Source organism: Ambystoma mexicanum, chromosome 5p, assembly GCF_040938575.1.
Source record: "Ambystoma mexicanum isolate Mex_15411 chromosome 5p, UKY_AmexF1_1, whole genome shotgun sequence".
Classification (NCBI taxonomy): Eukaryota; Metazoa; Chordata; class Amphibia; order Caudata; family Ambystomatidae; genus Ambystoma; species Ambystoma mexicanum.
In genome coordinates this window covers 811,979,370-812,006,445 of record NC_090930.1, presented here as the reverse complement: position 1 = coordinate 812,006,445, position 27,076 = coordinate 811,979,370, and the positions used below count along the sequence as shown (strand labels likewise).

At 46.5% G+C, this 27,076-nt stretch overlaps 1 protein-coding gene across 4 annotated transcripts in view; it reads right to left on the bottom strand.

Moving 5' to 3' along the window:
- The window catches only part of BBS9 (Bardet-Biedl syndrome 9), a 3,505,410-nt gene that overhangs the window by 96,014 nt on the left and 3,382,320 nt on the right, over positions 1–27,076 (bottom strand). The gene's annotated exons all lie outside the window — the stretch shown is intronic.

The window sequence follows — 27,076 nt, the reverse complement described above, 5'->3', positions numbered from 1 at the left end:
TGAACCAGTCACTCCGCAATACTCCATGCTAGGAGATGGCATTACTGTGGCATGAAGCACTATATCATTAACATCAATTACTTTATCTATGGCCAAACATACCACATTTACTTTAATCTGTCTTGCCCACTCCATTGCCTGTTGTTACCAAGAACATTCAGCTTTCACACCACTTACTCTTGTATTAGGCCATCTTCTGAGTTGGCTTTGCAGTCTCCCCATTTAAGCACAGGTGGTGTGCCACCATCCATGACTGAATCGTTGAGTAAGTGTCATTGAGGGTGGTGGAATCGTCCTCATAGTTACCCGTGAGTGAGAGTAGAATTTGGGCGTCATCGGCATAGTTGGTGTAGGCTATGTCGAGGGAGTCTAGGATGTTGAGAAGGGGCCTAGTGAAGATGTTATATAGCGTTGGGGATATGCATGAGCCTTGTGGTACCCTACATCGAATGGGGATGGCAAAGCACTGGCATTTTTTTGCAAATACTCTCATGACTCTTCCTTCCAGAAAAGAAGCAATCCAGGCAGATGCCATGGGGGAGAAGTTGGAGAGGTAATGAGGTGGTGGCACACGATTTTGTGATCGACCAGGTTGAATGCAGCCAACAGATCCAGAAGAAGGAGAAGAGCTGGCTTTCCTTTGTCCCTGATCTCATCCATCTGTTTTTTTTTTTAGGTGCAGCAAGGCTGATTCCGTGCCATGGACTGGGTGGAAACCGGATTGCCGCATTCCAAGGATGTGATTGGCTTCTAAGAAATGCTGGACTTGCAGATAGGCTGCCCGAGCTAAGAATTTTAGCAGGAAGGGGACAATTGTGATGGGCCTGTAGATAGTGGGAATAGTGTGGTCTAAGGATTTATTATTTTTTTATTTAGAAGGGGGAGTTACCGAGGATGCCTTAAGGCTTGCAGGTACTGCGCTTGTCGAGGAAGCAGCGTTTATGAAAGTAGTGATGAACTGTGGTAGGGTTTGTGAGCAGTCCTTGGTAATGAAGGTAGGACATACATCTCCTTCAAACCTAGAGGGTTTTAGACTTTTGATAATGGCTAGGACTTCTGGTTCTGAGATCATTTTAAACTGGGGAATCAAGAGGTTAAAGTTGTCTGAGGAGGTGGTAGTGACTGAGGCAAGAGAGGTTCCCGGGACACCCGAGAAGTGAGAGGATTCGCCTTATTCCTACACTAATATAGCAGCTAGAAGAAACGTGTACCCAGAGTCCCACATAATAGGGAACGATTAGGCTACCACAACATTTACACTCCATGAAGGGATAATGATTAGAGGCAGAGGTATCTGTGTCAAGCTGGTGTTCGTCTAGTCTGTTAAGTGTCTGTCTTACATGTTTTGTTGTGACATCATATGTGAGAATGTGAAACATTTTTTTGGGAGAACTGATTAAAAATGTGCGCGTTTCAATAGCTTAGACAGAATCGCACATGAATTGATGTTTTTTGAGCAAATTGGTAATATACATTTTTTGTGGAAAATTTGGATTGGAGCTTGCAGTGTTTGGTGGTCGTTCATATTGTCACAAGTTCTTTAAACCACACAAAAGTATTGACAAGTGTTATATAAGAGGAAAGGGAACAGGTTTAAACATGGAAGACATAACTCCATTAGCACACTTATGCAAGCAATTGCCAAAACACACACCCAAGCTAAAGTAGTATAGCACCGAGTGGGTTAAAGGTACTGCCCACAAGATGTGTATGCCATGGCCACAAAATGGGTCTTTATCTAAAGCCATTTTATAACATATGATGACATATTTGCACGCCACATATACAGGCAAGAAGTTAGAAAAACGCCTTGCTGTTCTCGAATTGTGGAAAATGTATGTACAAGTAAAGGAGGAAGAGCCGCCATAAGATTGGATACTTAATGTATGCACAGAGGGGGGTGAGACGCCTACTCTGCCACCTGCCCCACCCGAAACGACAATTGAAAGAAGTAAGGACGAGGGATTATACCCGTTGAGGGAACTTAAAGCATCCACGGGGTACAGCAACCCCGCATATGAGTCACCTACACATAGTAGTGACGAAAAACAAGGGAAGGATAAGGACAAGAATCTTACCTCGACAGTCCCAAGGGACAAGGGGAGGCGCGATGATGAAAGGAAAGATCAGGCACAGACAAGTGCATCTCTCGACAAGGAGAGAAAAGGGAAGAGATGGAAAGGGACCGGAGACAGAACTGATGAGATCGCATTCGCGAAAGACGAATGGATGGGAGGACACATTTTATTGAAATTCGATGGCAAAGGCAGTGATGACGCAAGACAAAAGGAGAGGTTAGATGAGACACAGAGAAAGGGGAAAGAAAAGGAGTTAAGAGATGAAAGGATAAGAAGGAAAGACAGACAAAGGTGAGAACAGCTATATCGCGAGGAGCAAGAAAAACAGCTCGATCGCAACCCAAGAGCAGCCGAAGGTCAAGACAGGCAGAAAGGTTAGAAGAAGAGCAAAGGATACGTGAGAAAAGAATAAGGAGACGAAGAGATGAGGAAATACGAAGGGCAGATGAACGTAGAAATGAAAAGAGAAAGGAAGAAGATAGGGTCAGAGAAGAGGCGAGGAAGCAAAAAGAATTTGACGACGATATTGAACGTATGCAAAGACAGAGAGCACGCAATCTTGAGTATTTGGAGAAAAAAGTAAAAAAAAACAATCCAGTTGCAGACTGGGAAGATATCGAAGAATTCTTTCCTGCATACGACTCAGTACCAGGCACGTCTAGGGCGAATATTGACGATGACTTTGACACCAGAAGCATCAGAGAAACGATCGATAAAATATACGATGAAATGGGGCTAGAACAAGTACCCCAAGGAGAGAGGGAAGACGAGCGCTTAGAAAGCACTCAACCGTATGACACTGAGGATGTCACCCGAAGTAGTGGGAATAGAGACCTATCCCTGGATAGGCTAGAAATAAGTAGGAATAAAGAGGATACAAGAAATTGCATAAATTGGGAACAAACAATGTCCGACTCCGAAAGAGAAGAGCACAAGGAAAATTAAGAAGGGAGGCAGAGCGAAAGACAACTCGATGGCCAGACACTAGCGAGTCTGCACTGAGGGCATCAGAGTCAGCCATGCAGTCTGACCGACATGAAGAAGTAGCTCATGGTCAGAGGGGGGTGTCTTCACCACCCTATTTATTATCAAATTTGTTTATTGGCATTTATTATTTGCAGCTGTTACATGGCATTTAAATGTGCCTTTCACATGCGATAATATCAGTATTTTCATAATATAACATTAACATTTTAATAAAACAACATTAACTGTCTCCATGTTTTGTCCTTGTGTTTCAGTTGCATATTTTCCGGGGGAGGTGGGATAGCTAGGCGTCAGCAAGAGGGGGCCTTCAGGGGTCCACTTCTGTCTGCACAAGTCTCTCCTTAGCTATCTCTGCAATGGTTGTAGGTTAGCGTTGTCTGAGGTCTGTAGTTCATGGGGGCTTATCATCTGAGGGGTGGAACTTGTTTCTAGTGAGTTCTTTCTATGCCTCCAGCGCCATACTGGAGTCGTCAGTGGACATGGCAACGCTGTCCTCCCATGCCTTTGTCTCTGCACTCACCCATCACTCCAGTTCTCTGTGCCATATATTGTATTGCGGCCCTGCAGGTTTTTTCCAAGACATTGCGATGGTTCTTTTAGCCAGTATGCACGTTATGTCCATGAGTCTTACCCCATGCTTGAGTTTGGCTAGTCTGGGATAAGTTCACAGCAGGCACTCTTCCGGGGTCCATTTATACTTGGTCATGCCTGTTTTTTCGCATATCTGTCTTATTTTGTCCCACAGGATAGTGTTTTGGGGCACTCCCACAGTATGTGACTCAAGTCTGCTTTTTCCGCCTTGCACCAGACGCATTTGGGTTGTATTAGCTTATTAAATTTCGCCATTCTGCATGCGGTTAGGTAAGTGCGGTGCAATATGTTCAGTTGCATCTGCCAGAATCTGTGGTTTCTGGACACCTCTTTAGGGAATGTGAGCGCTCTGCTCCACTCCCCATCTGTAATTTCTCAACCTATGTCTGCTTCCCACTTTCCTTTCATTTCCATGCTTCGGGGGTTTGGAGTGTCACTCAGGTGGCTGTATATTTGAAATACCGGTTTCCAACCCTCCCCTAAATTGTACAGCAGCGTCATGAAAGGGTCCGTGTCTGGCTCCTCAGGCCAGGTGTCCCACTTGTGTCGTGCTGCGTTGCGAACCCTTTGGTACCATAGGAATTGGTCAATGTGGATATCTTCTTTTTCCTGTAGTGAGGCAAACTCCCTGAAGGTGCCTTCGTCATATAGGTCCTCCCAGGTGTAGACCCCTTTATTTTCCCATAGTCTGATATGTTGCAGATCCGTATTTGTTGTGCATAAATCTGCAATCAATGGCACTTCTGGCGAGTAGGGGTGCTGCGAGTGAATAAGCGTTTTCACTCTGCGCCATACTTTCCTCCCAGGGGCAGCTAGGGAGGGTGTGTTTTTCAGTAGGTGTTGGGGTGCCCAGATCAGCTCCTTTGGTTGTATCGGGGGGATCATGGCTTGCCGCAGGGGCATCTCAGATGTAGGTTCGTCCGCTAGCCATTTGGTCGCAAAACTAAGTTGGGCTGCTAAGTAGTATTTTTCCAGGTTTGGGAGTTGGATTCCGCCCTGTTTGTATGGTAGAACTAGTGCGGAGAGTGCTATCCTATATCTGTTTTTTTCCCATAGGAACTCTCGTATTATTGTCTCGAGTAGGCGAAAGAAGGGTCTGTTGATATAGTAATGCACATTCTGGAACCCGTAGAGAAATCGTGGGAGGACAATCATTTTGATTATCGAGGCCCGGCCCATCATTGATGGAGGGAGTTTCGGCCAGAAGTTCATTGACTTGAGCAGCGCTGGGAGTGCTGCCTTTGTGTTGTGCTCATGCATTAGTTCGGGGGGGTGCATTATTTGGACTCCGAGGTATCGTAATGAGGTGGTCTGCCATTGTATCCCTACTGCAGGGAGTTCCTCTGTGTCCTTGTTTTTCAGACCCGTTAAGGGGAACAGGAAGGATTTTGTATTGCTAAATTGTATGCCAGAGACCTTGGAGCAATTGTCTAGAACTTCAAGCGTGGTGGGCACATTGAGGTGTGGGTTTTTAACATATAGAAGAATATCATCTGCATAGAGTGAGGTAATGTGGTCTACCCCTCCCAGTCTATACCTGTGTCGAAAAATTGCTTCCTGAAATAGATGGCTATGGGCTCTAATCCTAATATGCAAAGCATAGGAGACAGCGGGCAGCCCTGTCTAGTCCCTCTACATATGTCCCATGCAACTAATATGTGTTTCCTGGATTTCACCCGTGCTCTTGGTTTAGTGTAGGGTATTTTGATCCATCTGATGAACCCTGGTCGAAAACCAAATTCCTCAAGGACAGCCAACAGCCATTCCCAATATATCGAATCAAATGCTTTAACGGCATCTAGGGATAGTAGTGCGTATGATTCTTTGTCTGTGTCAGTTTGCGCTATAACATGTTGCAGCCTGCGTAAGTTCATGGATGTATTACGACCTGGCACAAAACCGCTTTGGTCTATGTGTATTATGTCTCCTATTAGTCTGGATAACCTTTTGGCTAGTATTGTGGTTAAGATTTTCACATCATAATTAAGCATCGCGAGTGAGCGGTAGGAGTCGCATCTGTCTGCTGGTTTGTTGGGCTTAAGGACCGGGTCCACAAGCGTCTCTCTCATGCTTTCAGGCAGTATCCCCCTTTCGTATGCCTCTTGATAAACTTCATGTAGCAGGGGAGTCAGGGAGGACTCATATGTTTTGCAAAACTCCGAAGGTAGTCCGTCACTACCAGGAGCTTTGCATGTGGCCAGGGACCTAATAGCTTCAGCTATGTGTTCAGGTGTGACGTCTGCATCCAGGGTTTCGGCTTGTGTGGGGGACAGTCTGGGGGGCCCTATCTCTTCCAATGTGTCTGTTATCTAATCTTGGGGCACCCGGTCCTTGTGAGAATACAGGTATGCGTAAAAGTGTTTGAAGGTGTCGTTTATGCTCTGCTGTGTCTGGTGCATATTTCCGTCACGTCTTGCAGTGGGGTGGTAGGATGTCTGGGGTGCTCCTTTTTGCAAAGCCAGGCCAGTAATCTACTCGGCCTGTCCGCTTCTACGTGTGCTCTGTTTGTTCTAGTGGCATAGTCAAATTTTTTTAGTCTGTTCCACGCGTTTGTGCTTCTATCTCTGAGTTTTTTGAGTTCAGCTTCCCTCTGAAGGGTACCTATGGGAGTGGCCTCCAACCCCTCAATCTCTCGTTCCCATTGGTCTAATTCCCTTCGGAGTAGTTTCCCGATGCCTCCCGCTTTTGCCATGATTTCTCCCCGTGTCACTACTTTTAGGGCATCCCATATTGGGCTTATGCGTTATACACTTCCCGTGTTCTCTTCTATGTAATTGTGAATAGAGACTTGAGGTTCATCTCTGAATGCTGGGTCCCTCAGGGCTTCTACGGGCATTCTCCACATGGGGATCGGGGGCCTAGGGACAGTATGGTTCCATTCTGCTAGGAGCGGGGAGTGATCCGAGATAGTTCTTCCCAGCTATTGTGCTCTTTCCATCTGGGGCAGGTGTTCCCTGCCTATGAAGATGTAATCTAGCCTCGTGTATGTCTTCACCACCCTATGTAGACAGACTAAGGACATTGCCAGGTAGACGGCGATGCAGGAATATTACCCCTGCAATAGACAGGAGAACAATGAGAGAAGAAATAGAGGGCTACGCATTCCAGTTTCTGCTACTAGAGAAGGGGGAGTAAGACCACAATATATTCCATGGCCAAACATGGATCAGGAAAACTTGAAAAACAAGCTTCCAGTGCTGACATCGGGAGCCAGAAAATGGATACATGAGTTCGAAAAAATGACAGGGGGGAAACACGTTAGCCACAGTGGACATTAAGGGTCTCCTAATTGCCATACTTGGTGAGAGAGCAGACGATGTGTGGGCACAGGCAGGGTACCCTGGTGTAACCACAATTAACACCGCACATGACAGAGCGCCATTTAAAAATTGCAGAGCAGCAGTATGGAAAGCGCTACAAGTACTTTACTCAGATACTTCCGATATGGGAGCTATAATGACTCAAAAAATGAAGGATTCTGAAGATACGCTAATTTATATACAGAATTTCCAAGACGCGTGGGTGCTCAAAACGCATAAATCTTGAACAAAATCCATATCTGTGTTTTACCATATACTGTGCCAAGGATTGCCAGAACCGGTACAAAAAGAACTCAAGAAATTGGTAGGTGTTGAGGCTAAACCTTGGGCTGAAATACAGTTGACTATCGCACATTATTGTAGACTGACTGCTACAGGAAAAGAATCGCAAAAAGGAAGCAACTCGAAAGGGTGAGGAAGTGAAATTGGGGCAGAAGAAACTTTCAAAGTATGTTCTTGAGGGAGCCATGCTAACTAGCGCAGCTGAACGAAGCATACAGTAGGTATCTGGTCCACAACAGAATAATCAGGGTAAAGTAGGATTTTACCCATGGGGAAGAGGATTTAGGAGAAAAGCATGGCAGAGCAGTCAGGGAGGCTTCCAAAATAATCAAGGAGGCTTTCAAAACATGCAAAATGGAAGCCCGGATATGTCAAATGGACAAATAATCCGACCACCGCCAGTATGTTGGCTGTGTGGACTGACAGGGCACTTGGCGCGCACATGCAGAAATCAAGGCATGATGCAGAATGGCCAAGGGATGGGAGCAGGCATGGCAAATCCACCTGCAGTTTTACAACAGGGCATTGCACAGAATCACACGGTGCAACAACAAGCGCCAGGAGCGCAACAAGGAGTACAACCTGAGAGCATGGACAGTTTTTCACAAGGACAAATCCAACAAGCACTGTTGCAAGTGTCACACGCGATGAGCACAGGGCAGACCCAGAACCCTGCAAGGGGAAGCAACAATGGGAATGGGGAAAATCTACAAGTGGACAGTGGGCCAAACGTGTATATGAACTAGGGCAGCTCACTGGGAACCCTGATGTTCTCTATCCTATCAGTGACACCAGACCCTCACAGGGAACCTAAGGTGGATGTCGTTATACGATATGTATGATATGATATGATATGGCATTTGTAACGCACCTATACACAAGTGTTTCAAGGCGCGACAAGGCGGGGGGGACAAGGGGAGACAGACAACGATCCTACTAGACTAGGTGTCATTCAGATCGCGCAAGTGCAAGGGTAGAGGGGAAGGGAAACGTGCAGGGGGGGAAGGTAGAGGGAAAAGTGCAGTACAGGGTTATAGCATACAGGATAAATAACAAGGGCCAGCTGGTGGCAAGTGCGAGGTAAGTGCAGACAAGTGCTGGGAAGGGGGGCTGTAGGGATACAGACACAGTCCCGCGGTGCAGGGGTTTCCAGGGACGCAGTGCAGGGGATAGTGGCTGGGCCAAGGACCGAGAACAGCGAGTGGCCCAGTTGCAGATTCAGTGCAGTTTCAGTAATTTTAACAGGGGAGAGGGGGAGAGAAAGCAGAGGCAAAGAGGAAGGTTTTGAGGTGCTTCCGGAACCGGAGATGGTTCTCCTCAAGTTTCCAGGAGGCAGGAAGGCTGTTCCAGAGGGAGGCCCCTGCAGCGGAGAGAGATCTGCCCCAACTCGTTGTTTGGAGAAGCGGCTGACCCTGAGGGAGTTGGAGGCGGATGAGCGAAGAGCACGAGAAGGAAGATATTTAGGAAGAGAGAGTTGAAGGTATTTTGGCCCAAGGCCCCTGACGACCTTGTGGACAATGCAAAGGGTTTTGAACTTGATCCTCGCAGTCACTGGGAGCCAGTGTAGTGATTTCAGTCCTGGAGAGATACGGTCCCTGGGCTTGAGGCCAAGGACAAGTCTCGCAGTCCTGTTCTGGATGAGTTGCAAAGGGCGGAGAGTAGAGGCGGGCAGATTTAGGTAGAGGCTGTTACAGTAGTCCAGCTTCGAGAGAACCAGGGCTCTAGAGACAGTGAGCTTGTAGGGGAAGGAGAGGAAAGGAAGGATACCTCTGAGGAGGTGTAGTTGGTAAGTGCGACTTCTTAGAGACGTCAGATATGTGAGGAGAGAAGGAGAGTGTGGAGTCGAAGATGACCCCGAGGTTTTTTGCCTTGCAGGTAGGAGCAGGAAGAGGGCCAAGAGAGGCCAGCCAGAGAGCTGCAGGGAAGGAGGGAGTGGGTGTGCCGATGAGTAGAATCTCAGTCTTACTGGCATTAAGGCAGAGGTCGTTGGCGGCACGCCGTTCCTGGATAGCAGAAAGACAGTCAGAGATGAGGGAAGGAGAAGAGGAGGCCGAGCGTAGCCTGAAAATGAGCTGGGTATCATCCGCATAGCACTGAAAGTTGGGGCAGAGAGCGGCGATGCGGTGGCCGAGAAGTGCCAGATACTGGTTGAACAGCCAGGGAGAGAGGTTAGAACCCTGGGGGACACCACAGGTAGAGAAAAAGATGTCAGAGAGGAAAGACCCCAGTTGGACCTGGGAGGGTCAATTTGAGAGGAAAGAGGTCAGCCACGTCAGAGCCTGACCAGTGATACCCAGGTTATCACGGAGACGGTTAAGCAGGATGGTATGATTGACGGTATCAAAGGCAGAAGAGAGATCAAGCAAAATGAGAACACATGGAATGTTAGAGTCAAGGTTCGAGAGCAGGTCCTCACAGATGTTCAGGAGAGCAGTTTCCGTGCTTCTGGCAGCTCTGAAGCCAGACTGATGGTCATGAAGGCTACCAACAGATTCAGCATGGAGATTTAGCTGGGAGATGGCCAGTTTCTCCAGGAGCTTGCCCAGGAAGGGAGTGATAGAGATTGGGCGATAGTTAGCTGGGCAGGCAGGGTCGGAAGAGGGGGTGCACAGGGGAGTGCATGAGAGAGGATGGGAAGACTCCAGAGACGAAGGAGTGATTGCAGAAGTCAGCAAGGGCAGGAGCCAAGGAGTCGATGTGGTCCTTGATAGTTTTGGAGGAACAGGGGTGGACCTGTTTTGATGAGACTTTCATAGATCGGACTTGTCTCGAAACCTCGTCAGCAGAAAAAAGGGGAAAGGCAGAGAAGGAGAGAGGAGGGGTGGCTGCTGAAGGGCCAGAGAAAGGGCAGGGAATAGAGGGGGGGAGGTGATAGGAGCAGAGTGAGGACAGGATGTCCTGAGTTTTTGAAATGAAGTGAGAGGCCAGTGCTGAGCAGAGGGCCTGGGAGGGGACAGGAGAGGTAGAGACTGCAGCAGGGTTGGCTAGCTCCTTGCAGATTTTAAAGCGTTCGGGCGAATTGTTAGATGCCACAGTGATGCGGGCTTGGATAAGGGCTCTTTTCTTGGTGAGAACAGAGAGCCGGTATTGCCTTTGGAGTGGGCGACAGGCCAGTTTGTCAGAGGATGAACATGAAGCATGCCATTTCCTCTCTGCCACCCTGCACTTGCGTTTAAGGGTGACGAGATCCGAGTCATACCAGGAGTTACATTTGGCTTTGGGCTTTGGGCTTTGGGCTTCAGGTGGATTCTCATGACAGGGGCAAGGATATCAAGAGTATCAGATACAGCAGAGTAGAGAGTGGAGTGGAGAGGGCTGTGTCAGGGTGGGAGTCAGCCGAAGGGGGAGGAGGGGGTGAGAAGGTGGCAGCAAAAGCCTCAACTGACACACGCTTCATGGGTCGGATGACCGAGAAGGAAGATGGCAGTGATGAGGGTGGATTTGCCTGTGGGGTAGGGAGGGTGAGGAGGTGGGAGGAGAGGAGAAAGTGATCACTCCAGGAGAGAGGAGTGGAGAGAGGGACAGAGAGGGGAAGGTCAGAAGAGATCAGGGCATCAAGAGTGTGCCCTGCAGAATGAGTCAGCCCAGACGGGAGAATAGAGAGTGAGAGAGAGTCGCAGAGGTCGCAAAAGAGTCCAGAGGGGGGACAGGAGGCATCCAGGTGGATGTTGAAGTCTCCAAGAAAGAGGAGTTTAGTGGTTGAGGACAGGAGTGAGGAGGAGAGGTCCGCCCACTCGGAGAGGAAGGAGGAAATTTGACCAGGTGGCCGATAGATAGTAGCCATGGTAAGGGAATGGCTAGGAGAGAGAGAGAGAGTCGGCAGACAAGACATTCAAAAGAGGAGTAGGTCTGCGTGGGAGTAACAGTGGCAGGAATCCACACAGGGAAGATAAGGGCCACACCCCCCCAGCACGGTTGGGCCTGGGCACGGAGAGGATCTTGTAACCGTCAGGTAGGAGTGTGTCAAAGCTGGTGACAGAGGTAGCCGTGAACCATGTCTCAGTGAGACCGAGTACGTCAAGTTCCAGTTCCTCAAGAAGGCGGCAGATATCAGAGGAATGTTTGACGGCAGAGCGAGAGTTAAGAGTGGCAATGTGGAGAAGCTTGCCATCTTTGAAGGACTTCCGGGGAGGGGTACAGATCAGAGGTACGCCCTGTGGAGGTGAAGAAGGAGCACGGGAGGGGGCAAGGTAGCCGAGGACAGAGGAGGGGGGACAGCAGGAGAGGAAAGGAAGTTGATGAGGCGCGGGAAGCGTCTATCAAAGAGGTGAAGGTTGGCCTGAGGGCCTTGGACCAAGACGGTCCCATTAGCGTAGACATTAATGATGGCCTTAGAGGAGTGGAAGGAGGCCAAGAGGACATCCCAACGGGTGCCACCATTAATGGGAGAAGAGGAGAAAGGAGAGAGCACAGAGATCATATGAAGGGTCCATAGGTCAGGTGAAGGCACGAAAAAGATGATGTCAGTGAGAGTTTCCTTAGAGGAGGCACTGGTGTAGGTGTCAGCGTTAGGGAGGCCTGGGTTGGAGACCAGGATGTCCTTTTTAAACTTTTTCCTACCAGATTTAGTGAGGAGAGCAGGATAGTCAATGGAGAAGCAGTTAGAAAAGATAGGTGAGATAGAGAGCACCATGGGATAGGAGCGAGTGGGGGGGAGACAGGACAAGCACAAGCAGACAGGAAGAGAGCGGCAAACCCTAGTTTACCACAAATTCAGAGCACAGTGAACACAGTAATGCATATCAGGTACCCAGTGGAGAGGCCACCTAAGTTTGAAATCCTGCGAGGGGAGAACAACCCTAGTTTACCACAAATTCAGAGCCCAGTGAACACAGCAATGCATATCAGGTGCCCAGTGGAGAGGCCACCTAAGTTTGAAAATCCTGCGAGGGGAGAAAAACCCTAGTTTACCACAAATATAGAAGGTAAGGATTATTCCTTCCTAGTAGACACGGGTGCAACACGCTCGTGCATACGTGAAGGCAAGTTTTCCTTGTCCGGCGAGGCCATAGATACTCAGATTTTCACAGGAGCTCACAGTCGAGTTCCCTTTACAAACGCACACCCAGTCTCCATAGGAGAGTGTGAAATGAATGTACCCTTATTATACTCACGTCAGACCCCAGTAAAGATTTTGGGTCGAGAACTAATGAGAAAATTGAACATGACAATTTCTTTCACAGAGGAGGGCATAGTATGCTGCACTCCAGGAATGCACTACTCAAATGTATGTGAAATGATTAGAGCATACTCAGGACACATAGCCATGAGGGCCATACCATTGGAGCCATAAATGTTCGCATATGGCATGGGTGTGCTTATGGCGGAATTGCCAGGCCTTGCAGACAAAATAACGAGAACCCTTGATGAGTTCTTATTCAGAATACCAATGCATGAGGAGAAGGGACAAGTATTTCCCTTAAATATGCATGCAGCTGTAGTGCGAGTGAAAGTGGTGTTGGTTTACGGTTACAATGAGGAGGGCAGACAATGGTGCACGATTATCGCCATCGAAGAAGGATATCGAGTGACTGAACGTCACTGATGATGATCTGTTTGAAGAACAAGCAGAAATGGGAGAGACAATGGTTGAGGTAAGCCTCACCTTTCTGGTAAAGATGATCAAAAGAGAGGTACCTCAGAAAATGATGTTGGCACTAAAACGTCCTGAATATTTTGATGACGATATAGCTAAAGTGCCTATCTCAGTGTGGACTACTGGACCCTATGACGTAGGCCTTTTGAAGGGGGTGGGAGAAGTAAGAATTAAATTGAAACCAGGAGCAATTCTACCAAGATCCCGACAATATCCCATGTCCAGAGAGGCAGATGAAGGGATTTCTAAGACAATTTCTGCCATGATGGACCAGGTCATCTTAGTGACGTCAAAGTCACCATGTAATACGTCAGTGTATCCTGTCAAAAAATCAAAGGGAGGGTCGTGATGTTTAATCCAGGATTTACGCCCAATAAATGATATTGTTGAGGCAGAGTTCCCTTTAGTGCCTAAGCCGTCTGCAATTCTATGTAATATACCCATTTAGGCAAAATATTTCACGGTGATTGACTTGAAAAATGCATTTTTCTTAATCCCGTTGCACCGGGACTGACAAGATCTGACGCCATTCACGTTCAGGCAAATGCGTCTGAAAAACACGAGGCTGCCACAGGGATACTGTGAGTCTCCGTCTATTTTCAACAGAGTCTTGCAGATGGATTTGAGCAATATTACACTAAAAAGTGTTGTCTTACAATATGTGGATGACATCCTAATTTGCAGCACCTCAGAAAAGCAATGCAGGCACGATTCTGTTCAGGTACAGACTATATTGGCTGAAAAAGGATATAAAGTTGACAAAGAAAAGTTACAATATTGTCAACAAGAAGTGCTGTACGTAGGCCAGCTAATCTCACATGAGGGAAAGAAAGTGACCCCAGAAAGGGCTGAAGCCATACTTAACACGGCTAAGCATCACACAATAAAGCAGATGCAGAGCTTTCTAGGCCAGTGCAACTATGTTAGGGCATCGGTTTTCGATTACAGCTCTTATACTAAGCCTTTACTTCAAGCCCCAAAGAAGGCCCAAGTGACAAAGGAAAAGATTGAATGATCTGAAGCCATGGAGGAAAGGTTTGCTGAACTCAAGAGATCGATTTGTACAGCTCCAGTTGCCAGAATTCACAATTATGCAGAGGACTTTTACCTGTTCTCACACACAAATGGCAGCGTCATGACGGCAGTACTCGCTCAAAGAACCTCCTTGGGGTACAAGCCCCTAGCATACTACCGTGGGAATCTGGACCCAGTAATGAGAGGCCACTTCCCATGCGAACAAAGTTTACCTGCCGCAGCGTTCGCCATAGAGAAGGCTACAACCATTGTGATGGGATGCTCCATGACATTGTACGTCGAGCACTCACTATTTGCCATTCTAGAGAAACCAAAGGGCACATTGACATCTCAGAGAGCTTCTGCTTATGAAGTGATCATATCAAACCCATCCATTAAGATAGTCCGGTGTAAGATAGTAAACCCAGCCATGTTCATTGCAGAGCCAATCAGTGAGGGAGAGCCGATACATGACTGTGCAAACTATGAAGAATTCTATGATGAAATTCCCAGGGTGAAAAAATGCCTTAGCAGGAGGAGAGATCATCTTTATTGACAGGTCTTCGAGAATTGAACAAAGGGATGGGGAAAGATACACAGGCGTTGCTGTGATAAAACGCACAGCAAATTGAGAGTTTCAAGTGCTTGTTAGCGCACAAATACCATCTCACTATTCAGCACAAGCTGCAGAAGTATTGGCGTTGATACTCGCCATTGAGAATCACGCAGACCAGGAAGTAACGGTGTACAGTGACTCCGCCTATGTGACGTCGACAGTGCACACAGGGTTAACATGCTGGAAAAGGAGGGGCTACCTCCGAGCAGACGGCATACCAGTGCAGCATGCAGCCTTATTGGACAGGCTGATTAAGGCACTACAGCTCCCAGTGGGCATAGCAGTCGTGAAATGCGCCGCCGACACCGAGGGAACAGATTTTGTCTCACGTGGGAACCAAGCAGCAAACACAGAAGCCAAACGTATGGCATCCAAAAGTGAGACGATTATGGAAGTGGAAGTGGCATGCACCAATGAAATGATGATGGTTGCACGGGCAACATCGGAAGCCTATACCGATCTTGGGCAAACACAATTGATGGAGCTCCAAGGGGAGGCACCACAGGAAGAGAAGAACCTGTGGAAACGTCGAGGGTGTTCTTTAAACCCCTCTGACAGCTTGTGGCGACAAGACAGCACTGGGAAACCAGTAATGCCTGTAGCCATATTAAAAATAGAGCTGGAGCAGTTACATTACCCGGTGCATATGACAAAAGAGAATCTAGCAGCAACGCTCATGGAAGATTGGTTCATACCGAATTTAGCTGAGCATGTTGCATTTTTTATGGTGAACTGCATAATCTGCCAACAATTCACCACTGGGCACACACTAAAAGTAATCAGAGGAATCATTCCCAGGCCAAATGGGCCTTTTCAGCACTTGCATGTCGATTATGTCGACATGATTCAAGCATGCAACGGGTACAGTTATTTAATTGTTGTGGTGTGTCCATTCTCTAGGTGGATTGAGGCAGGTCCATGTACACACCCAGACTCTACCTGTGCGGCCAAATTTCTAGTGAGGGAAGTGTTCCCCAGGTGTGGGGTGTGCAAAGTCATGAGATCAGATAACGGGGCTCATTTTGTTAATAGTGTTCGAGCAGATTAGCTTGCTGCTTGGTATAAAGCACAAGTTCTCGTCGGCGTATCATCCAGAAGGTAATGGAATCTGTGAGGGGCCCAACGGCTTGTTAAAGGAAAGGATAGCCAAGTTGAAGCTTACTCTAAAGAGGGGATGGTTGCACTGCCTTCCATTGGCACTGTATGCTCTTCGGAACCAACCTGGCTCCGACCATCATCTTACGCCACACGAGATAGTCACAGGAAGAAGAATGAGAATGCCCCCAACACCTCAAAATAGAACTAGATGTGATGCCCAGTCGACAGGAGAGGTTTTAGGGTCTGAAATACAAAACTATCTGAACTGTATGACATCTTGCCTTACTGTAATTTTAGACCAGCTGCTGTGACGGCAAAAGGGTGCAGCGCAGCACAGAACACAGAAGGAGATACTACATCAGACTCAGTTCAAGGTCTACGTGTTCCACTCATCTTCCCTGCTGCTGGTGAGAAATCATACAAGGAAAAAGTCGGACAAACCAAGATTCAACGGTCCTTTCATCATAGAGGACTGCACTCTGTCCGCTGTGAAGCTACAGGGCAGGAGAGCTTGGATTTTTCTCAGTGATATCAAACTCTACATCAGAGAAGGCCCCCTGCCTGCACCCCAACGAGAGGAAACAAACGAGCAATGGGGAAGAACCACAGCACGTGCAGACGAGATCCATGACGAGGAAATAGGACGCATGACCAGCAAAGTAAAGACAAAGAACTTTTTTCCAAAAGATTAGACAGAATATGCCAAATTCTGACCGAGGACACCTAAATTGGAAGAAGATACAGTACCCTGGTTCCTTCCACACCAAAAGCCTATTTGGAATCACTTATGGTGTCCCACAGTAGAGATATCACAAAGGACAGTCACCTATTTCAACCTAGTGCTGAGATCGTACCCGTCATTGGTAGGAAGGATCACAAGTGTCGCAGACTTTCTCCAAGATCCTGAAAACGAAAAAATAATAACACAACTGTTTACTGTCATTGCAGAACAATTCATTGTACTCCCCGAGTACAGTGAGAAAGAAGCAAATGTTCCCAACACAGGGGAAAATAGATGAGCTCATCAACACACTGTTCTTTCGCATAATTGAAGACTGTCCATCTATTGTTGGGAGAACAACTGATACATTAACATTCCTACAAGATCCAACGAATACAGAGAACCTAAGTCGCCTCCTAAACAATATAATCTTTTTGGTCGCACTCCACGCAAACAGATAGTGCAGACATTGTTTACATCAAGGAAAAAACACATAATCCTGAATCTCAACGGAAATCCGGACAGATATCCCTATCACCAGAAGACAGCAGACTGGCATACCATATCTTCGTTCATCTCAATGAGAGCTTTCCAGAATTAGTGGGAAGACCAATCAATGTTGAGGTACGTACATTTCTCGGAGAGCCAGTAAAGTGTACTCAGCTAAACATGCTACTGCAGGGTATTATAGCTCAAATCAAAACTTCCAATCCCCATCGAATCCTTAGGAGAAGATTGTGAAACCTTCTGCTGAGGGACAGATCGAGGAAGCAGAGTCGAGAGCTCCATTTGTTATTGTTCCCCATTTCTTCATACTGACTAGTGTCCAAACATGTCCTCAGGACTGAAGCAGATTCGGGGGGTGGACTGGGAGCTCACCTACTTTGAACATGCACAGTAAAGGGACACGCTGAATTATTACTTACATTGATTTCTTTTCCTTATTGTAACAAAGGAACTGTATCCTGAATTAAAAGACAATTGCCACTTGCAAGAAGGGGAAGGGGAACACCTTTGAACACCAGACACTCATAAACTCAGAACTTGAAAAACGACATTAGATAAGGAAATACTAACATCAACATTGGTGAATGATCGAGATGGGGGTCCAGAGCCGCAGCCTGGTTCTCCCACAAGAAGAGAGGCATCCCCGCTTCTCTGGAAGGAAATGCTGTTGCCTCACATACCGAACCATAATGGACTTATGCATGTATTTATCATAAGTCTACTATCATTAACGATCGGAACTGCATTCTATATTGGTGCACAAAGCATTCCAATTTCAGTGCACCCACCCAATGATAAATGCATGAAACCCACAAAAGCACCCAGACCTTATATAGTCATTCCAGTCCCTAGAAGATCTGATAGTGGAGTGAGTGAACTTGAAATGGATGTAACTAGCAACGACACACACACACACACTTGTGGTAACGAATGAGCAGGAAAGCCGGAGACAGGGTCGGCATGAAATGAATCAGATAAAATCACTGACAACTACACAAACACTGAATGTACACGAAACAGGCCTAGCATCTATGACTGCAGAACCACAAACTTAAGCAGCAGAAGGGAATTCCTGCCATAAGAGACATCACAGAAGCTGTCATGAGAAAACAAGAAGAGTTAAAAGAAAAGCCAACAGAAGCAGTCATATCAGAACCTATTGAGAAAACAACGGCAAACTCAGAAAAACTCTCAGAAAGGACAGAAATGTTAGTAGACTTACTATTCCTGCACATAGCCAGAGCAAGGAAACTGAATGAGGAACTGAAAAATAAAACTGCAGAGACTGTATTGCCAAGCATATATGTTCCAACACAAGGGACAAGTACCAGTTCCACAGTACAGCAATATACCGGACCAGTGTCGGGCTGGTTGGCATGGGCATTTGCACGCAGCAGAGAAAAAATGCATGGAGAAAGGAAAAGAGCTGCCAGACTCCTGTTCACTCAAATGGAGCAGATGAAGAAGCCTGCACCATGGACCAGGATACCTGAGAACACTCCAGCAAGAAAAAAGCCACACAGATGCATTCAGAGATGTAGTAATAGCAAACTACATGAAGACTTTAAGAAGCAAGAGAAGCATGCATGAAGATGACAACAAACTGAACGATTACCTGGATAGTACAGCAAACCTAGGAAACAACATATGGGACCAGCACATGAAGGAAGTTGGAAGACGAAATTCTGAAGGAGAATGCTGCGTTTGTGCACTCCAACCGTACAGCATGGGAAAATCCAAGATCTTCGTAGCTGTATACATTGATGTTCAGACAGCACACTGTCTTTCACATGTAGCCATGTGCAAAACTAGAGGCCAGTTTATGGGAAGTGATGCTTCCCTAATATGGGCCACTGAAACAGCCTATCCCGATGAAGATGATTATGTTCAAGACATTAAAACGAGAAACAGAGCTCATACGAGGAATCATGTGATCAGATACGAGAAGCCTGGAGTTAAAATAGCAGGAATAAGATGGGAAGTAAACCCGAGACTAAATGTCCAAGGAAAAACTCCAGAGGAAGCTTGAAAGTGGAAGAACAGAGCCCAAATGCAGATTCGGGGAACAGTGCTTTCGCCAGACGGATGGGAGAAAGGAGTGGTGATTTGCAGAACATGGATGATCACTGGACTCTACAAAGAAACTGTTGACATTGTGCAGAATGGCTGTAAGCAATTATGGCCAAAACTTGCAAAACTACTAACATGGGTCGAAGACCGAGGAGGAACCTTGCAAATAGTCCCACTGGACAGCCCAAAACTCTGTTTCACACATAATGGCACAAGAAAGATGGGAGAGAATCAGAACTGTGGACGAATTGTTGATGCTCCAGGAATTGTTCACAGAACTGCAGTAATTATGGATCATTATTGGGCATGTGGATACAAAGCATACATCAGACTGCCAAAAAACTGGGGAGGCATTTGCACGCTTGTGAATGTCCACATCCCAGCATTGGTGATCCCTTAGAGTGATCTAAACATCAACAGCTTTCCGAAAGCAGATGCTCACCTAAGGAAGAAGAGATCTGTGGGACTACTGAATAGAATGAAAAGAGAGAATTACTTTTCTGCCAAATCAGAAGAAGCTTTTCATGCAATCCCATATTAACACAGGCTATTCAGCCTCACCTCCTCAGTGTTCAGGACAATCTTCATGCCAAGATTTCAAGTTATAGCAAATGGTTGCAGATAACCAGATGGGAGTTACTGCAGACGATCAACACAACCATTAAAGGATCCAATGCAATCAAGGAAGAGCTGAGACCCATCCGACTGATGACTCTCCAGAACAGATATAACGTAGAATTTATTGTGGGAAATATGTGGGAAGATGGATTTATTGCAGCCCAAATGGACAATGCCAGCTGATGACATGGAACAAAGACGAACATGTAAGGACAGCAGGAAGCCTGAGAGGGGTAATAAAGATATGGACTCCAAATAGGCACTTCTTCAAGCCATCATGTACAGAACCAGAAGATGAAGAGGGAATGAACCCAGAAGATGAAACGAAGATGAATACAGAAGGACCAAGTAAGATGAACCCAGAAGAGGAAGTGGAAGTGGCCACTTCCTCCTTTCTCCTGAATTGACCAGAGGGGGTCCCAAATATAGCCTGCACTCCAGTCACCAATTTTGAAGTACCTGGAACATTCACACCAAAATATGTGACGTATGAGGAGCAGATAAACCAGCAGAGAGCCGCAGTGGGGCTCTGCCCAGTACCTATTAGAAGAATGATGCCTATTGAAGTACCAATAACCAGACAACCATGGACAGTAAGGTACCCATTAAGAAAACCCTACCAGCAAATGAAACAAAATGAAGATTGTTTAAGTACTGTGCAGGAAGAACACAAAAAGTCCTTAATGGAAGATGAATGGTGACGTCACGTGGGTCTGAACTAACGCACCCATAGAAGATATGACGACCCAAGGATGACACAAAGAGACGAAACACCATGAATTAAGATATTGTGAAACTAAAAGAAGAAAACATTGTAAAAATACAAGGGAGCTTAAACTGAATGAAGAATGAAGACATTCAACCATCTAACACCCGTACATATGCTTGGAACTGCAAGAAAGCTAAGAAAACAGTGCAGCTTGCAGTAGAAGAATAGAGCAGCAAGCGCCATTGTACACAATCTATCTCAAAATGAAGCATGTTATACAAGTGTGAATCCACTCTGCATGAGAAGCAGGTTATTATAGGCCAAATGCAAGAAGTTTCATATTTTTGTAATATGAGGAAAAAGGCTGAATCGAAACTCGACGGAAGCAGCTTGTGCCGGAGAAGCCAAGGTCATATCAATAGAAGCTATGAACAGTAGCTATGTCTAACTGAAGCTAAGAACAGAATATCCTGCCACTGAAGGAACAAGATAAGAAGGCGTAGGCAGGTGGCAAGGTGAAATGAAAATCAAATGCACAAATTGAAAGAAACAAGGTAAATCCATGGTGTGCTAGCACATGACCAGCCGAGAGAGAAGAGGCATCGTTGCACACCTACGCTTGGCACCCACCCAGACAGAGATATCAGAACTTTTTCGAGACAAGAAGATGCAGTTTTGAGGCCAACTACAGTGACACATAGCCCATAAAATGATCATTGATTGTAGAACATTCATGGTGCGTCACCCTTTCTCAACTCTCATGCTGAACTACTTTAGCATCTTGTACTCATGGTGACCCTGAATCATGCTGTTCCCATCTTCATCTTGTATCCTGGTTTGCAACATTATGTGTTACTACTGACTTCTGCAATTGTATTCACTCTCCCCTCTTGCTTCTCCACTCTTTTGACTGCTAACTCTCTGTTCTCCCCTCCTTTCCCTTCTTCCTTTTCCTATCTCCTCCCCTTACTTTCTTCTATGCACTTACTCTATCAGAATTGTCCCTGGACCTAGCATGATAGCAACCTCATCTGTCTCCTCCTCCCTCTCCTTACTGTTTTTTTCCACCCCAACCCCCCTCCAGCACTATCTGAAATGTCGTCAGGCCTAATATGATAGGCGCTTGTTTTGTTCCTCCCCTACCTTTCTGCACCCCTGTCCCTCACCTCTTGTTTTTTTTCCGGCTCTACCAGAAATGTTGTCAGGCCTAGTACGGTAGTCGCCTGTCTGTTTCCATTTCCTTCCCACTCTCCCCCTCCCTTCCTTATCTATGTTTTAGCTCTTGCACTATCTGAAATGTCATCAGGCCGAGTACGATAGTTAATTTCACATCCTTACTATTCATGGCCTGTAAGAATGTCATTGTTTTTTCCCTTGTTCCCTCCCTTGCCTTGAAGTGCTTTGAAACACATTGTGTATAGGCACTATATAAATAAACTATCATATCATATCATATCAAAGGCAAGGTGAGTTGGGGGACACCCTGCACCTGCTTGACCGTTCTGCGTGCTGCTAAGCAAAGTGGAGATTTATTCATGGGGTTGATACCAACCCAATCACAATGGACCAAAAAATCTAGGGTCCTGTAGAACCAATGAGACGTTGTACTTTTGGTGACGTCTACAGTAGTCATTTTTAAAGGAAGGACTTAGATGCCCACCTGACAGTATTTACCCAATCCCCCTCACTCCGTTACCATATACAGATATAGCACCTTTATTAAAGTTACCTTTTTCCAACCAATAGAATTGTATGTTAACTTTTGAGTGTTACACGTCAGATTATGACATGTTTTTGGTATAAAAGTTATGTTTTGTATGAGGTTCGAGGGAGTTGAAGCGAGACGGGCTGTCGCACCAAGGTCGATTTCCATGTTTCCCCATGGTTTGTACTTGTCATTAAACGGACTCCCCTTTGCCAAACCATTCAGTTGTCCTTATTAATTGGTGTTGGAGTAAGGAAACCAGCACCCCCATCCATCTCAAGGTGCAGCTATCTCGTCTTAAAGTACTGCTGAGCAAACCCTGACTCTATGGTCCGGCCTGGGGTCTCTTGGTACAGTAACACACATTGCACACTTACATGTTGCACCAAAGCTGCAACATGAGGAAAGGACTAAGGGAAACAAAGTCTCACAGTACTGACTGTCTTGAGGGCATGTCATTTTCCCCATAGAAAGTGAGCGAAGGCCCAGAAGAGTGCAGCTGAAGGCTGTGCTTCTCTGGCAAAGTCAGTCAATGGTGTCTAAACAGCAGCAAAAAGTTTGGGGGTTGACACGTGGAGGGAAAATTACATACACATATGAAATATTTCCTAACACTAAGCCCTCCCAGACTAAGGACAGGGAGAAATAATCCACCCCTGGATGAGTTTCTTGTTCAGGCCAGTTAAACATTCTGGACAACCCATCAGCATTGCTATGCTCAATAGTGAAGTCAAAGCCTTGCAGACTTATGGACCACCTAAGCAACTTTGGATTCTCTCCCTTCATGTTCATTAGCCACTTTAAAGGCTTATGGTCAGTTTGCAAAGTGAAGTGGGTCCCATGGAGGCAGGGCCTCGGCTTCCTTAGGACCCACACAACAGAGAAACATTCTTTTTCTACTGTGGACCATCTGAGCTCTCTGTCCTTAAGCTGGCGACTAATAATGAAGCCAATAGGGTGTTGCTTACCCTTCTCATCTACTTGTGATAGTACAGCTCCTATCCCAGTGTTAGAGGTATCTGTCTGCACAATAAAAGGTATTTGATGATCAGGGGCCCTGAGAGACACAGAGACACGGGATAGGACACGGAGAAAAGACACAGTCTTTTAAGCCATTCAAGGCCTTCTCACACTCTTCAGACCAAGTTACCTTCTTGGGTTTCTTTGGAGTAGTGAGAACAGTCAGAGGGGCAGCTATGGTACCATAGTCTGCCATGAAATGTATGTAGTACCCAGTGGGTCTGTGTAGTGGGGGTAGGCCAGTCTTGTACTGCTTTTACTTTATTGGGTAGAGGCTGTATCCTCCCTCCACCTACTTCATGTCCAAGGTAGACCACTGATCCTTGTCCAATCTGGCACTTACTGACCTTTATGGTCAAGTGGGCCTTCTGAAGAGCCTGTAACACAATCCCCAGGTGTTTCACGTGGTCTTCCCAGGTGGCACTGAAAACTGCTATGTCATCCAGATGTGCAAGACAGAATTCATCCAACCCATTCAACACATGATTCACAAGCCTCTGGAAAGTGGCAGGTGCATTCTTCTTCAACCCAAAAGGCATTACCCTGAACTGGTAAAGACCCTCTGGAGTTGAGAAAGCCGTCTTCTCCTTGGCATGTTCTGCAAGGGCTATTTTCCAATAGCCTGCAGTGGGGTCAAACGTGCTGAGGTACTTGGAGGCACCCAAAGTATCCACCAGCTCATCTATTCTAGGAAAAGGGTGTGCATCTGTCTTGGTGACAGTATTCACAGCTCTGTAGTCCACGCAGAACCTCAATTCAGAAGTACCTGCATTTGGAACCAAAACCACTGGGATGGACCAAAGACTACTGGAGGGTTCATTCACCCCAAGATCCAAAATGTTGTTGACCTCTGTCTTAATGTAAGACCTTACTTTGTCTGACATTCTGTATCCCCTACTTTTGGTAGGTACACTGTCTCCTGTGTCAATGTTATGTTTGCACCAAGGTGTCAAACCAGGGGACTGGGAAAACAAGGGGGAAAATTGCCTAAGCAAAGTTTGCACCTCAGCCTGTTGATCAGAAGTCAGCTAAGGCGCCACTTGGATACCCTCAATGGAGCTGTGTGAAGGACTGCTTTGGAACAGGTCAGGAAGAGGTTCACACTCCTCTTTTCAAAATCTGAACCCAACAGCAGTGCTGCGATTTCAACTCTTGGGATGAAAGCCTTCAGACTATTTACATGGAACACTTTTGGAGCCTGACCAGCCCTTCCAAGGTCCACTAAATAGTTGACCTCACCCAGTGGCTCCACCATTGTGTAAGGGCCTGACTACTTGTCCTGTAAACCTCTAGGCATTATAGGATTCATGATCAGGACTTGCTGACCAGGTGTGAAATTGATGAGGGAAGCTTTCTGGTCAAACCAATGTTTCACCAGAGCTTGCCCTGCCTTCAAGTTTTCACTAGCCAGACCCATCAGGAGTACCATCCTTTTTCTGAGCACTAGCACATAGTTCACTATGTTGGTAGTAATGGGGGAGAGGGCATCCCCCATCCCTCCTTAACTATGGCTAAGGGTCCCCATACAGGGTGACCAAACAGAAGTTCAAAGCGGCTGAAGCCAACACCCACTTGTGGTACTTCTCTGTAGGCAAACAGTAAGCATGGTAACAGAAGATCCCATTTTCTTCTTTGAGGTTCTTCCAGAGCCCCAATCATGCTTTTCAATGTCCTGTTAATCCTTTCAACCAGGCCATTGGTCTGTGGGTGGCATGCAGATGGAAACTTATAGGTGACACCACATTCCTCCCACATGGCCTGCATATACTTTGACATAAAGTTCATGCCTCTGTCAGACACAACTTCTTTAGGGAAGCCAACCCTAGTAAATATGCCAAGCAAAGCTCTGACTTGGCAGTCACAGTTTTCAATGGCATGACCTCAGGATACCTGGTGGCATGGTCGATCAGCACCAGGACAAACCTATTGCCCGAGGATGTTTGGGGGTTAAGGGGACCAACAATGTTGATCCCTGCCCTCTCAAATGGTACCCCCACAACTGGTAGTGCTACCAATGGAGCTTGGATTGTTGAGCCACTCTTACCAGATAAGTGGCAGGAGGCACAACTCCTGCAGTGACTTTTTACTTGCACCCCCATCTTGGGCCAGTAGAAGTGCATGGATAACCTTTGCTTGGTTCTCTTGATTCCAAGGTGACCAGCAAGGGACACTTCATGCGCCAGCTGCAGGAGGAAGGGTCTTACAGCAAGGGGAACCACCAACCTCCTATGGTCTCCTTCTGTAGACTCTGTAGGCTCACTATACATAAGCCCACCTTCCCAATAAATCCTGTGCTTCCCAGGAGGTTCACCCTCAAGCTGGGAGCAGGCCTGTCTTCTTAGGCCTTCCAGAGATGGGCACTCACGTTGGCCCTTACTAAATTCTTCCCTAACAGGACCACCTTCTACTAACAAATCATTTAGTTCAGGATGGTCATGTAGGTCAATTATTTCAGGTATCACCACCTCCTAGTCAGGTCCTGGTGATTGACCAACTACCTCCAGCCCCGTGGTAGGTGAGTTAGGGGAAATGTTTTCTTTTCCTCTTTTGGATTTTCTTACTTCTTTAGCCTTGGGTTTCCCCTTTGGCTGGGGCATGGCATTGGTCTCGGCCAGTGCTGCCCTTGTTTGAGATCTTGTGCAGGCTCTTTCAGCTGTATCTCCAACAAGCCCTAAAACTCTGAGATAATTTCCCAGCAAGACCTTTCCTGGGACATTCCTCTGTATGCTCACTGGAATTCTGACTGCTGTACCATTGATAGTAAGATTAACAGGTATTACTGGGAACATGAGAGGTGGGCCATCAACCAACTTAGTGGGGGCCAGAGGAGCTCTGACAACTTCCTCTGGGTCTACCAAGGTAGAATCCACTACAGTTCGACTGCACCCACCATCCCTAAGAGCTGGAGTATCTACTCCACTGATCAGCACACTGTCTTTAAAGTAGTGCTTGGTATTTTCTGGAACCCTAGCATAAGCCTCTGAGACTTTAGGTTCCCAGGAACCCAGGGAAACTAAAACTACCTCAGCTTCAATCCCACTAGATTATTCTCATAGGAGAATAATGCCAGATTAGCAGAGTGGACCCCCAAGGATTTGACCTTACATCTGGGATCCCCTTCACATGGTCAGTTGCTCCACAAGCAAAACGAGATCCACTGGGTCTGTTTACATGGGGAGGCTTACTATAACCAGAGTCCTGTTTTGGAGGCTGACCTCCACTACCCTGTGAGTTCTCTTGTGTATTACCCTTATTTTTTCTTTTGTGGCCCTTATGGGAGGAAGTTTTATCAGTTTCTCCACCGTACTTATCTTTGGACTTTTTTCCCCTCCTCCTGCTTACCAGGATGAGTCTTGTCCTTATGGGACACTCTATGTGACACCCACAAGTCTGCTGCTATGGCAGGTTTCTTAGGATCTATCTCCTTTGAATCTGTCAAGTGCTACTTAAGCTCAGGGGAAGAAGATGCAAAAATGTGTTCAAGCACAAGACATATCATACCTTCAAAAGTAGAGACCTTATAACCTTCAACCCAGCCATTCAAGTTTTTTAAGGATTCAGTTACATAAGATACCCAAGTACCACCTTCTTGCTTTTTGTACTCTCTGTATCTTTTTCAGTATTGGGCAGGAGTCTTTCCGAACTTTAAGATGAGAGTTTGCTTCAACATTGCAAAATCTGCTCTCTCAGCTTTTGACATTTCCATAATGGTACTACAGCCAGAATGGGGCAGTCTGCTAAGTAACCAGGCAATTTTATCAGCATTGTCAACTTGTTCAACTTCACAGGCATACTCCAATGTATTCAGCCACTCCATAATGTCATTCTTTTCCTCATACACACTGAGCAGATCCTTAGGAAACCTTGGATAAGAGGAGGCCCCAGACCCATTTCCAGGACCCTTGGATCCATTGGCAACCTGACGCTTGGCCAGTTCCAACTGGTGATCCCCGTCTTTCGGTTTTTCTGCCTGCTCTATTTTCACTTTGGTCATGTTAAATTCAAGCTCCTTCTGCCTAAACAGCAGTTCTTGCTTGTTAAATTAAAAAATGTCCTCACCTTCAGTACTGGCAGAGGAAACACAAGACATTACATCCTCCGAATCCTCATGGGTCCCATGAACAAGTGCAGCGACGGAACTGTC